Below are 13,131 nucleotides of genomic sequence, written 5' to 3'. Positions count from 1 at the left end.
CCAATTAGGTTCTTATCTAATCCAATATAGCTTGTCCATAAAAGTGTCACGAGAGTCTTAGTCATACGCTCTGTTAAAGTCCAAAAGTGCCACGCCAGCCACACTTATCTAATAAAGGTTAGTCTGGCAGGCATTTCCCAGTAAGTCTGTGCCAGCTGAAGCTTCCAGAGATCCCTGCTTCCTCTTCTGTGTGTCCTTACGCCAGCCTTTTAGTCTTTTGGTCTGCATGCTTACTCTCATTAATGTGGAGGGAGTCTTTTCTTATTTTCTGATAGTTGAAGTTACTGACTTCAGAGGAGAAAGGAAAACAGGAAAATGAACAACCACCCGCCGTTTGATGGTAGCAAAGCTGGGTTTGATTTATTGGACCTGAATTTAGTATTCTAAAATATTACAGGCAAGAAGGAGTTTGCATTTCATGAAGGACCACATGACAAGAGACTGGCCAATGTGCTTTCAAAATGGCCAAAGGCGGGGGGGGGGGGGGGGGGGGGATGGAGGATGATGTCTAGATAAAAGTGCACCAAGGAAGAGGAGAAAGGAGCGTGAGAAGTAGCAGAAAAACAGCACCCTCAGACATCCTCACGTAAAAATAACAGGACGTAGATTAACGAGTCAAACTTCAGTGGTGCCTCTGATGTCTACATGCCACAGTTGATGGTGTAAGACATAAAAGCAATCTGATATTTTATTTACTTATGTTTCATGGATAATATTTTTATTACATTAGCTGAATCAAATACATTGGCACATTGTCAGCTGGTCTGTCACTGGGACATCGGCTGCCCGGATTGCTTTAACCACCTCTTGGTGTCTCAGCGAAGAATGCCTGTCTCCACCACAGGTACTTGCTGCGGCTGAGATCGCCTTGGGCACACTGACACTCTTGGTTGCTCAGTGAGGCTGTCCTTCTGTGTTTGACTTGGATTTCCACCTCTGGTATGTGCTGATCTGTAGTCTGTCTCAGGTGTCAGTGGTCCCTGGTGCCCTCCATTGTGCTGCTGGCCACTCCTCAGAACAGACCGTCGGGCATCTCTGGCGACCACTCCGCTCCCGCAGTCTGACGTTTTTACACAGGAAAGTTCATGTGGCTTTAAGATGCACCGAGTCCTGCTGGAATAGGACTGACGACTAGCATTAGGAGCAAAAGCATAGCTCTTTTACAAAAGAAACTGACTTGAGAGTATGCTATTGCTTGCTCAGCTAGAACAAGATTTAAAGGCTCTCTCACCAAGCAGACAGGTTGAGTAGGCACAGACCCAGGAGAACTCTTTGTCATTGTCCAGGCCATTAGGGCAGGATTTTAAACCAGAATCCTCATATCACTGTTCCACTCTGGAACACCAATCAGGTTATTTGTCTTCATCAGCCGTTCCATACTCTCCTTCTTTATTACCTCTCTTGGGCTAGTTTTATTTCTGTTCCATTCTAGACTTTGAGGACACGAATTGTAAATAGAGCACAGATACTGCGAATCACACACATCTTCAACCCGGGTCTGTCAGTTCCCACGTAGTGGTACCAGGCAATTAGCGAGGCTTGGTCTCACATCTTCCTCTGTGAAATGAAGTAATGCAGCCTACCTCCTGGGGTTGTTATGAGGCTTAGTGATGACAGATGCCGAGTGCTGGGCACACGATGGGCATTCAATAAATGGTGCTTTGGTATTGAAACTGTGGATGTGGCACAGACAAGGACTTATCTGGTTCAGCTGGTTATCATACACGCACACACACACACACACTCACACACACGAAAGAAGAGTTCATGATGTGATAGTTGGCTAAAAACAGGCTGAGTGTTAGTGAGCTGTGGTTGGGGCCTTGGAAATGTGCAAGGTAGAAATGAGGGTAAGAGACTGGGACATCTTTAGCAAATACCTGAAATGAATCTTGTTAACATGCTGGGAGGATTCTGATGGCAGCCTATAGTCTGAGATGTTTTCAACCTCTCTCTCTCTTCTCGCTCTCTTTTTCTTTGTCACTTTTTAACAGCTTCATTGAGGCATAATTTAAACACAATACAATTTACAACTTAAAGTGTACACTTTAGGGGCACCTGAGTGGCTTAGTCTGTTGAGTGTCCAACTCTTGCTTTCAGCTCAGGTCATGATCCCAGGGTTGTGGGATCAAGTCCCGCATAAGGCTCTGTGTTGCCTGCTTAAGATTCTCTCTCCCTCTATCCCTCTACTCCTCTCTCCTTCTTGTATACACACACTCTCTCTGTCTCTAAAAATGATTAAAAAATTAAAATTCACTTTAATGGTTATTAGTATATCACAGATATGTGCAATCATTGCCCCAATTTTAGTACATTTTCGTCATCTCTAAAAAAAAAAAAAAAACCCTCACTTCTCTCTGTCTCCCTGTCTCTCTGCCCCTCCCTCACTCACAGTCTCTCTCTCTCAAAAATAAATAAATAACCTTAAAAAGCCCTCATATCCTTGGGGTGCCTGCATGGCTCCATCGGTTGGCTGTCCGACTTCAGCTCAGGTTATGATCTTGTAGTTCGTGAGTTTGAGCCCCGCGTCGGGCTCTGTGCTGACAGCTCAGAGCCTGGAGCCTGCTTCAGATTCTGTGTCTCCTTCTCTCTCTGCCCCTCCCCTGCTCACACTCTGTCTCTGTCTCTCTCAAAAATAAGTAAATGTTAAAAAAAATTTTTTTAAAAAGCCCTCATATTCTTTACCTATCACCTTCCACCCCTACCAGCCACAAGCAGCTGCTAACCTACACTCTATCTTTGTAGATTTCCCTGTTCTGGACATCTCATGTGAATGGCATCATGTAATATGTGGTCTTTTGTAACTGGCTTCTTTCACTTAGCATAATGTTTTCAAGGTTCATCCATGCGGTAGAATGTTCCAGTACTTCATTCCTTTTTACGGCCAAATAATTCTATTGTATAGAGTCCTACATCTTGTTTATCCATTTGTCAGTTGGTGGACATTTGGGTTGTCTTCTCCCCTTTTGTCGTTATGAATAATGCTGCAGTATCATTTGTGTACCAGTTTTTGTGTGGATGTATGTTTTTATTTCCGTTGCATCTGTATCTCAGGGTGGAATTGCTGGATTGCAGCCTTCTTTTGTGCTCCTATCCTTGGGACGGGAAAGAGTTAGTCATTCTACTCTTATCTCCCTAAAATACTTCCCTGTGAGCAACTTTTGCTTATCAAGTAATGTTCCCGCTCCTCAGCAGCTTTGGTGGGCACTTTGGGTTCCAGGCTCTTCAGGATCTAGACAGAACCTGACAGTAGGGTAACTACTTTTTTCTGCAGCAAACATAATTGTAGACTCCATTATACAGGAAAGCAAAAATAGCCCTTAACCTGCATCTTTCTTGGTTATTTAAGAAGTAAGAAATAAACTGCCATCGTTTCTCAGCTCCTATTATAAATACCTCTATAACCTCTCATACAAGCTTCTTTTTTTATTTTTTTAAAAGTTTATTTATTTAAAAACTGAGAACAAACTGAGGGTTGATGGGGGTGGGAGGGAGAGGAGGGTGGGTGATGGGTATTGAGGAGGGCACCTTTTGGGATGAGCACTGGGTGTTGTATGGAAACCAATTTGACAATAAACTTCATATATTGAAAAAAATAATAAAAAATAAAAAATAGCATCTCAAAAAAAGTTTATTTTTTTTTATTTTGAGAGAGAGAGAGAGAGAGAGAGAGGGACAGACAGAGGGTTGGGCAGGAAGGAAAGGAGAGAGAGAATCCCAGGTAGGTTCCTCATTGTCAGCATAGAGCCCAGTGTGGGGCTTGAATTCACAAATTGTGAGATCATGACCTGAGCTGAAACAGAGTCAGATACTTAACCAACTGAGCCACGCAGGCGCCCCTCTCATAGAAGCTTCTTTCACTGCTCATTCATGCACTCATATTTGTATTCATTATTGTGCTCATTCATTCACTCAATACAAATTTATTAAACACCTACCTTCTGTCAGTCACTGTACTAGACTTGATGGATATAAAGATATTTAAGACATGCACTTCTTATTGGAGAGAAATACACATAAATAGGTTGTTATAATACAATATGGTACTGGTGAAATGTCCGTAATCCATCTTGGGGTTACTGCAGAAGGCTTACTGAAATATAGAGATGTAGAACATGGATATAGAGATAGTTTAGGGAACTTTCCAGGAAGAGAAATTGGTGTAAACAGATGCAGAAGAAAGAAATATGGTACGAATAATTCGGTATTGCTGGATTATAGCGTGCTTCTGGGACAAAGAATCTTCAGAGGGAAAATATAATTGCTTAATGTGTGGCCTGCCGGTAGGAATTAATCATTAAGAGAACAAAGATTATGCAGTGATTTACAACTCCCCACTGAATAGCTGTGTGATATCAGACAAGCCATTAACCTCTCTGTGCCTCATTTGTTATCAAATGTTGAGTGGGAAATACACTTTATGGATATCTCCTTTCTAAAGTGACCCATGAATTGCTAAAACAAAATTAAAGTCCTAATGAACTTTCTAATATTGTCCCAAATATAGCCAAGGCTTGGACAGATAAAACTATATAGAATGGAGGAGATATGTCATAGATTGGATTCCAGATTAAACAGATTGAAGTAAAGGACTCTGAAATAAGGAAGCAGATGAATTTGGAACCTGGCTTGGTGCCCCACTGATGCCAACCGCCTACAGAAGAAACTTTCCAAACCCCAATTTCAAGTCTGCTCTTATCCTTCTCCAGCTCCACCCTTCATGAGTCATGAAAAGGACACACCTTTTATCTGACTTCAAATCCTCCCCTAATAGTTGTTTTGGAACACTTGAGGCATCTCGGCAGATTGTGGATTGTAGATCATTGTAAGCTATGTAGCTATCCCATAGTACTCAGTACTCATTTCTTCATAGATAAAGTGGTGGCTACCTTCTCCTGTAAAATTTGGATATTTCTGTGTCTTTAAGATCATACAGGAGGAGCGCACCTGGGTAGCTCAGTTGGTTAAGTGTCCAACTTCAGCTCAGGTCATGATCTCACAGTTCTTGAGTTCCAGTCCTGTGTCGGGCTCTCTGCTATCAGCACAGAGCCAGCTTCAGATCCTCTGTCCCCCTCGCTCTCTGCCCCTCCCCTGCTGGTTCTCTCCCCCCACCCTTTCTCATTTATTTCTCTAAATAAATAAATGGCAAACTTAAAAAAAAAAGATATAGGAAACTCTGTAAGGACTGCATCACATTTTATTCTTAGATGTATGCTAGCAGTGGTCATTTAGTTCCTCTCTCCCTTTTCGAAACCTATACAGCTTTATTTTTTTATCTTCATTTACTGTCTCTAGCTCAGCACCTCCATACACAAGCAAAGAGAATAGAAAGAGCCACAGCAGCTCTTTAAGTTTGACATGTGCCTACCTCCAGAGCCTCTGCTTTTATCCATCACCCCATATTGATAAAGCTATAAGGAAGACCAGGAGTAGCTTTGATGCCCAAACAGAACTGTCCCCAAATAATGGGCTCAGTCATAAGCATACATAGGCACAAGAGGGAGAGATTTCTGATTCTTCCATCCACTTGATCCATCTGAGAGGTTGTCTTCCTTCTTTAATAGTTATCCCCATGAAAGAGGAACAAATACTGAATGGCATGGAACATGATGGAACCTGCAAGACACTAAATGTAAAGGGCATAGAAAGAATAAATTAAAGGTACACTATGACGTTGGAGGAAAGGTTTAATTAAGTAACTAATACCTATGTTCTCAAGTTGCTCTAGGAGCACTTAGTAGTACACTCTCCTTTACAGTACTTCTTCAGAAGAGCCATTGCTGACGTGGGTGCATTGTGATTAATAAAGGGAGACCTTCCCCTGGTGAAAGTGAAATTTCCATCATTGCTGGTAAAGCTGCTATTCACTTTCGAGTCACAATTACCACCGTTTGTGACCTCAAAATTTTAAAGTTGCATAATCTGAAATTTCCATGGTGGCTGTTGTTCATGGAATGTGATTTCCAGAACTGAACGCCTAGGATAAGGCTGTTTGGAATTTAAGGTTTTAGTACAAGCACCACTTACGCATTTTATTTTCATCTGCTTCATCAGTCTTTAGTTGTCCAGTGGTGGGTTACCAAGTTACTTCAGTTTTATTATTTTACAGAAAATGTTTTACATATGGAAAACATGATTTGTATGTATGTTACTAAGACAATGAAAGTAGACCATCAATCCATAGGAAGTTCTATTTTCTTTTGGGAAATTAAATATCAGAAGGAAACCCACTGGGAGGCCTCCCTCCGTTCCCTCTGCCCTGCTGTTGTGTGAGCTGTTAATGGCTACAGCTGCCCAACTTGCCCATTTGCCTCAGGGTGGGACAATTTTTGTGTGTTACTCTTGTTTCCAGACTCCCGGTAGGATCAAGCTGAGCCTAGACTTCAGCTGTAACTACATCTTTGCTTTGCTTCATTCCCACCTTATCCTGCTTCCTTCACATCTTTACAAGTTTCTTCTGAAACACTCCCTCCATAAATCACTTGTGTAAAGATCTTTATCTCAGACCCACCTCAAGAAACCCCATCTGAGACTCTATGTGAAAACACTCATTAGTTTCAAATGAGGGTAAATATAAAAAAAAATTAAAATAAAACAAAGCAATAGAAACCATTTTTGGAAAAAGGAACTTTACAAAGTATTAAAGGATATCCATCTAAATTTATAAAAATATGCATAGATGTTTGGAAAGTTTGACATATAGTGACAGAGTAATGTGAATATTATATCCAATGATTGACATTCAAGTAATTGAAGCACAGAAAGCCAAAAGTTGTCCATAGATGACTCCCATCAAGAACAAGTGTGTACATCTATGAACTTACATTTAATGATCATGACCCTGTCAGCTACATCCTGTTTGACATTTACAGAAAGAAGTGTAATAATGGATTGATGAATTCATTAGCATTATGAATCATGTAAAAACAGAATCTTTAATGCACTTTATTAAGTGTTGACTGTTGGTTTGGAGAGGACAAAGATTACAGAAGTTTTAAATTGTGTTCTCAAAGGGCAATGAAATTGGAACAATCATATTTTACCCTAAATGATCAAGGGATAAAACTCACATCTGTCTGTAATATTGTCATCTCTCTGGACTCCCATCTGTCCAGAGGAGTTTATGTAAGTCCAGAAAAGCACAAAACTCGGGAATGAGCAGGAGGGGAAATGCCAGTTGCTGAGTCAGACACTGGATGAGAAGTTCTGTCCTGATTTTTCTAAAGAAAAAGACAACAGATTTGAGCTTGAGGCTCATTCATTTATTTATTCAACCCATATTTAAGGAGCACCTCTTCTGTTCTGGGGTCCCATGCTTGTTGCTGTGGTTATAGACATGAAAAGGCAGAAATGAGCTCCCAAGCCAAATTTGCTGCTGTAATCATGCCTGGTCTGACTTCCATCCTTTTTGCAAATGATTTCTGGAATTTATAGGCTCTGTCTACATTTTTGTGGTTTCCTAGGGCTTTCAAATATTTAACAATGTCTAAGCCTTTCCCGATTGCCTTAAACTCCTCTGTTAATTTATATTCCAGAATTGTCACAGGGAAAATTGGATCTATTGCCTTTACCCCTCCCCTAAATAATCCTGCAGTTATGATGATTTAATGTATGAGTATTTGTCTTTAAATATTATGTGTCTTAATTGTTTTTTCCTGAAAAAATGAAAATGCTACTTATATCGTTGGGAGTTTGATGCTAAAGGTTAGCATCCATGCTGTAAAGTTCTTCAAGACTTTGGACACAAGAACTCCCATGTTTAAGAGATTAGTCAGTCCATCCTGTATCATGTATTAGATTTTGATGTCTTGATTTATTTATTCTATTCAGTCCTTAACCCATCTATAGTTCAGTAATCATAGCAACTAGTATTTGTGAATATTTTTCATGACATCTGATTTGTCACAACTTTGAGGATTTTATCTTAGTAAGTTCAATGTTTTAATAGTGTGTGAGTTTTGCTGAGTACAGCATTTGGAATTCTGAATAAGTAGCTGAAAGTTAACCTCCTATAGAACAGGGGTTTGGTCCAGTGTGCTAATACAGCTTGTTACATTTTGGTGAATATTTTGACCACATTTTGAGATAAATCGATGGGAATAAATTTCTCAAGTAGTTTAAAGAAAATTATTTATGATGGTTCTTTCATCTGTTAATGGACGAGTGTTATTTTTCTCTTAATGATATAAGGATTTTTATCTTAATTTTTAAATAGAAGTATGTAAATGAAATTTGGACTTGGGGAACCACTTTGAATTTCCATTAAGTGTCTTTCTTTTCATAAAACCACACTGTCTGAGAATAAATCTTACACTGCTGTGCCTTATATTAGTGTATAAACAAATTCTTTATATAAATTATCTTCATCATTAGACTCTTACCGGTGTGCTTGTGCCTGTGTCAACTTAATGCTCATGAGTATGCCTCCTACTCAGATCTATGGGCTGTTGGATTTTTAAAAATCCATTTGGATCAAGTAGACTCTGTACAGAAGAGTAGATACCTAATTGAAAAGGAAAGCAATATTTTATCTGATGTGACCAAGAATTCTTTTTTTTTTCAATATTCAATCTCAGAAAATTAACTAATGAGGAATAATTATATTACTTATCAACCTTCTATTCATTTTACCACATTGTTAAAGCTTATATTCTGCAAATAATTCGCAAAATGAAACAATGGGCATAAATTACATACCTTAAGAAACATTCAGAATTCAAATAGTTATAACCTGATTCATAGTTCATTTGTTAATTTCTTTTTTTAATTGTTCGTTTATTTGAGAGAGAGAGAGAGAGAGAGAGCACAAGCAGAGGAGGGGCAGGGAGAGAAGGGAACAGAGGATCTGAAGTGGGCTCCATGCTGACAGCAGAGACCCCGAAGCTGAGCTCACATCTGCAAACCATGAGATCACGACCTGAGCCGAAGTCAGATGCTTAACTAACTGAGCCACCCAGATGCCCCTCATTTGTTAATTTCTAAGAAAATTAATTTCAAAGTAAATAATTTCTAAGAAAAGTCTTAATAAACAAAATAATTTAATCTTGAAGTAGCAAAAGTATGTTACATTTTATAGATTCCATTTACTGCTTCCTCGGTCCATACATTTCTACTATTGTTTACTGATTCATTGGTATCCTCTAAATAGCTTGAATTTTTAATATGATTCATATTACTCGGGTTGGTCCTCAGGTGTGCATATCAGAAGACAAACACAGAAATAGCCAAAAATTAGCAAGCTTTTTATCACTCCCAATGAAGAATATATCTTCTTAGCAGGTACAAAGAATTTTGGACCCCCAAATCCATTTGGAAGCAAGCTGTCAACATCATACCCCATGACCCCAGAATACCTCCATAGCCAACAAACAAAGACACTTTGCCAGAGAACCATCAAAATCAGGAAATTAACATTGCTATATTACTATCATCCAGTCCTCCATCCCATTCAAGTTTCCCCAGTTATTTCAATAACGCCCATCTTAGTAGAAAGATCCAGTTTAGAATAATGCACGTATTTAACTGCGCTGTCTCTTTAGACTCTGTAGGTTTAAGAAAGTCTTCAGTCTCCTTAAATCTCATAAATTGGACACCTTTAAAGCTTAAGGACCAGTTATTTTGTGGAATGTCCTTCAATTTGGATATGTCTGGTTTTGCCTTGTGATTAAATTAATACATCTTTGGCAAGAATATTATAAAAGTGATGCTGCTTTCTTTTCATCGCATCTTGACAGAGGTGCAGGATTTCGAGCTGTCCAATTACTGTTGATGTGCACTTTGATAACTAGGTTAAAGTGGTTTCTGCAGGTTTATTCACAGTACAGTTACTCACTCTTTGTAGCTAGTAAGTATTTCATGGGGAGGTACTTTAAAACAGTGTAAGCATTTCATTCCTCTTCAGATTTTGAGTTATTCACTTATTTGTTTATGTTTTTATAGACTCATGGTCTGCTGTTTTATTTAATGGACTAAAATCTACTACTATATTTCTTTTGATGCTAAAATTGTTGTGGGAGCCACTTTGATTGTTTCTATATTCTTTTGATGTGTCTCCATTATTCTTTGAGCATTTCTTTACTTTCCAGCATAATAAAACATTCTAGTCTCATCTTATACTTTTCCTGTCCCATCCTAGTATTCGTCATTTTTCTAAGGAATCTTGTTCCTTCTAGTGAGAATATTTAGAAGCCAAGGTTTGGATGGTAAATGTGCTCATTGCTATTGGGGCATCACTTCTTCCAGACTATCTCAGAGGGTAAAACTAAAGAGTATATGAAAGTAAACATATGTGCACAGATATATTTGTTTCTTTTTAATTTTTTTTAATTTTTAGTTTTATTAAAAAAATTTGTGTGTGTGTTTATTTTTGAGAGAGAGAGAGAAAGAGAGAGACAGTGTGAGTGGGGAGGGGCAGAGAGAGAAGGAGACACAGAATCCAAAGCAGGCTCCAGGTTCTGGACTGTCAGCACAGAGCCCGATGTGGGGCTCAAACTCAAGAACTATGAGATCATGACCTGAGCCGAAGTCGGACAGTTAATGGACTCAGCCACCCAGGTGCCCCCATTTTTTTTTTAAGAGAGAAAGAGAGTGTGTGTGTGCATGCACAAGCAGGAAAGGGGTGAGGGGCAGAGAGAGAGGGAGACAGAGGATCCAAAGCAGGCTGTGTGCTGACAGCAGAGAGCCCAACGCCGAGCCCTGTGTGGGGCTTGAACTCATGAGCCATGAGATCATGACCAGAGCCATTAGAGGCTTAACTGACTGAGCCACTCAGATGCCCCAATTTCTTACTTTATCTAGCAGATAGATTGAAATCCGTAAGTTCATACCAATACCTTCAATTTCAACTTATCACCTTTGAGTTCTTTCTATTTTTTTTTTCCATTTCAATATTTGTATGTTTCTTCTCTGACAGTGAGAAACCCAGCTCCAGTTATACGGAATATATTTGCTTATTTGCTTATTTGGTCACACCCCTGTATGTAACCACACTTCCATTGCCCCAGCCCTGCACCAGGCTGTCCTTGCTCTTCTAGGCTTTGACACCCCACCCTGGATAACCTTCCTGGACAGATGTCCTCACTGCCTTCTGCTCGTGGTACCCTGAGCTGAGCCATTCAGCTCCCCATGCCCCGACCCCTGCTGGCCTGTTTGCCTATTTTGCTGTGCCCTAATTTATTGGGTTCATGATTAAATTCTCCAGGAAAGAAACAAATGGAAAGGGAACCACCAGTCATTAGATTTATTAAGTGCCAAATTTCTAAAATAAATAATTTAATGTAGTATTATTATTATTATTATTATTATTATTTAGTATATTGTGAAGAGAAGGATGGCGTATTTCTGGAAAGGGAGGGGTTTTTTTGTTTTTGGAGGTTTTTTTTGTTTCTTTGTTTGCTATTAGTTTATAAAAACAGTGTGGGATGAAGGATATGCTTTGCTGGCAAATGACTTGCAGCACCATGGAAGAAAGAGCCTTGATCAATGGTTTCAATGGGGTAGAGGTGAGTCACCAATACAGTTTCAAACAGATGGAGTTTTAGGGCCCATTTTCCCTCCTTCAGTCTTTTTTATGATGGTTCCTTTTTTATTTTTATTTTTATTTATTTTTTTGCTGCTTAGAAATGGTCCTAGAGTTTGTGGTTGTGAGGGACTGACCTTTCGATATCATCAGAGTTAACACTCTTAATATTTTCCTGGTATAAGCCATTTTAACTCGTTTGTTACTTCGCTAAGTCACAGAGTACCAAACACATTTCATATGAGAGATGGGCATTGGCTTCCTCAAAATATAATTGCAAAATATAATAAAACAGTGAGTAAGACGGGAGCATAGCAAAGTTACCTTCACACAGAAGCTGGTGGTGGTGGAATTTCTCAGAAGGAACCACAGGGGGCGTTTGCCTAGGACTCCAGCATTAACACCCCACCAGGTCATGTCACTGATCAATAGTTACTTCTTTTCTGAGCATCAACATGCCTTTAAGATTTGCTCTAGTCTATTGGCTACATGCAGAATGCCATGAATGAAATAAGCCTGAACAGAACTCACATACTTGTTACAGTCTATCATGGCAAATTCTACTTTAGAGAGATTTTTGACTTGATGGACCATTGATTTAATAAATCAAAAGGAGTTTCTTAAAGCCCTTGTGTTTTATCAGCTTGCTGCAGTTGCCTTGCAGGCTCAATGAAGCCATCTTTCCGGACACCTGGGAGGTGACCGATGTCTCTTCTTGATGAACTGCTATGGCTTCTTATTTCGGTTTTTCATTCCGTGAAGGAGAGACCACTTTTTGACTTTTTATTGAAGGCCACTGCTAAAAAGTGCTTCTATTTCACTCTGTGGAATACTTGAGGTGATTTTTTTAAATGTTTATTTATTTTTGAGAGAGACAGACAATGCAAGTGGGTTAGGAACAGAGAGAGAGGGAGACACAGAATCCAAAGCAGGCTCCAGGCTCTGAGCCGTCAGCGCAGAGCCCCATGCGGGGCTTGAACTCACAGAGCTGTGAGATCATGACCTGAGCCGAAGTTGGAAGGTCAACCGACTGAGCCACTCAGGCACCCCAGAATACTTGAGGTGATTTTTAAGGCATTCTTCAAGGAAATGTTAATACTTAAGGGAGGAATGGCTTAATATTCTAGTTGGAGCTGGGAGACCTAGGTTTGTTTTTGTTTTGTTTTGCTTTTGTTTTTGCTTTTGTTTTTAGTTTCAGGTGTAGGATTTCATGATTCATCACTTACACACAATACCCAGTGCTCATCAACGAGCGTTCCTTAATACTCATCCCCCACTTAACCCATCCCCCCACCAACCTCCCCTCCAGCAAGCCCCAATTTGTTCTCTGTAGTTAAGACTCTGTTCTCTGGTTTGCCTCCCTTTCTTTCCCCCATGTTCATCTCTTAAGTTTCTTAAATTCCACATATGAGTGAAATCAAATGGTATTTTTCATTGCCTGACTGACGTATTTCACTTAGCAGAATACTTTTTAGCTCCATCCATGTCATTGCAAATGGCAAGACTTCGTTCTTTTTTTAATGGCTGAGCAATATTCCATTGTGTATACGTATCACCTCTTCATTATCCATTCATCAGTTGAGGGACATCTGGACTCTTTCCGTAATTTGGCT

The 13,131-nt window shown here is 39.6% G+C and overlaps 1 protein-coding gene and 1 pseudogene across 1 annotated transcript in view; one reads left to right on the top strand and one right to left on the bottom strand.

Moving 5' to 3' along the window:
• LOC145712433 (uncharacterized) overlaps positions 1-13,131 on the top strand; it is a 450,501-nt gene that overhangs the window by 137,570 nt on the left and 299,800 nt on the right. The window lies entirely within an intron of this gene.
• LOC132683901 (SNRPN upstream reading frame protein pseudogene) lies at positions 797-994 on the bottom strand (annotated as a pseudogene).

The sequence above is a fragment of the Panthera onca genome, chromosome C2 (genome assembly GCF_046562875.1).
Source record: "Panthera onca isolate mPanOnc1 chromosome C2, mPanOnc1 haplotype 2, whole genome shotgun sequence".
Taxonomy (NCBI): Eukaryota; Metazoa; Chordata; class Mammalia; order Carnivora; family Felidae; genus Panthera; species Panthera onca.
The sequence above is the reverse complement of the archived record's forward strand: the minus strand, read 5'-3'. Positions and strand labels throughout refer to the sequence as shown.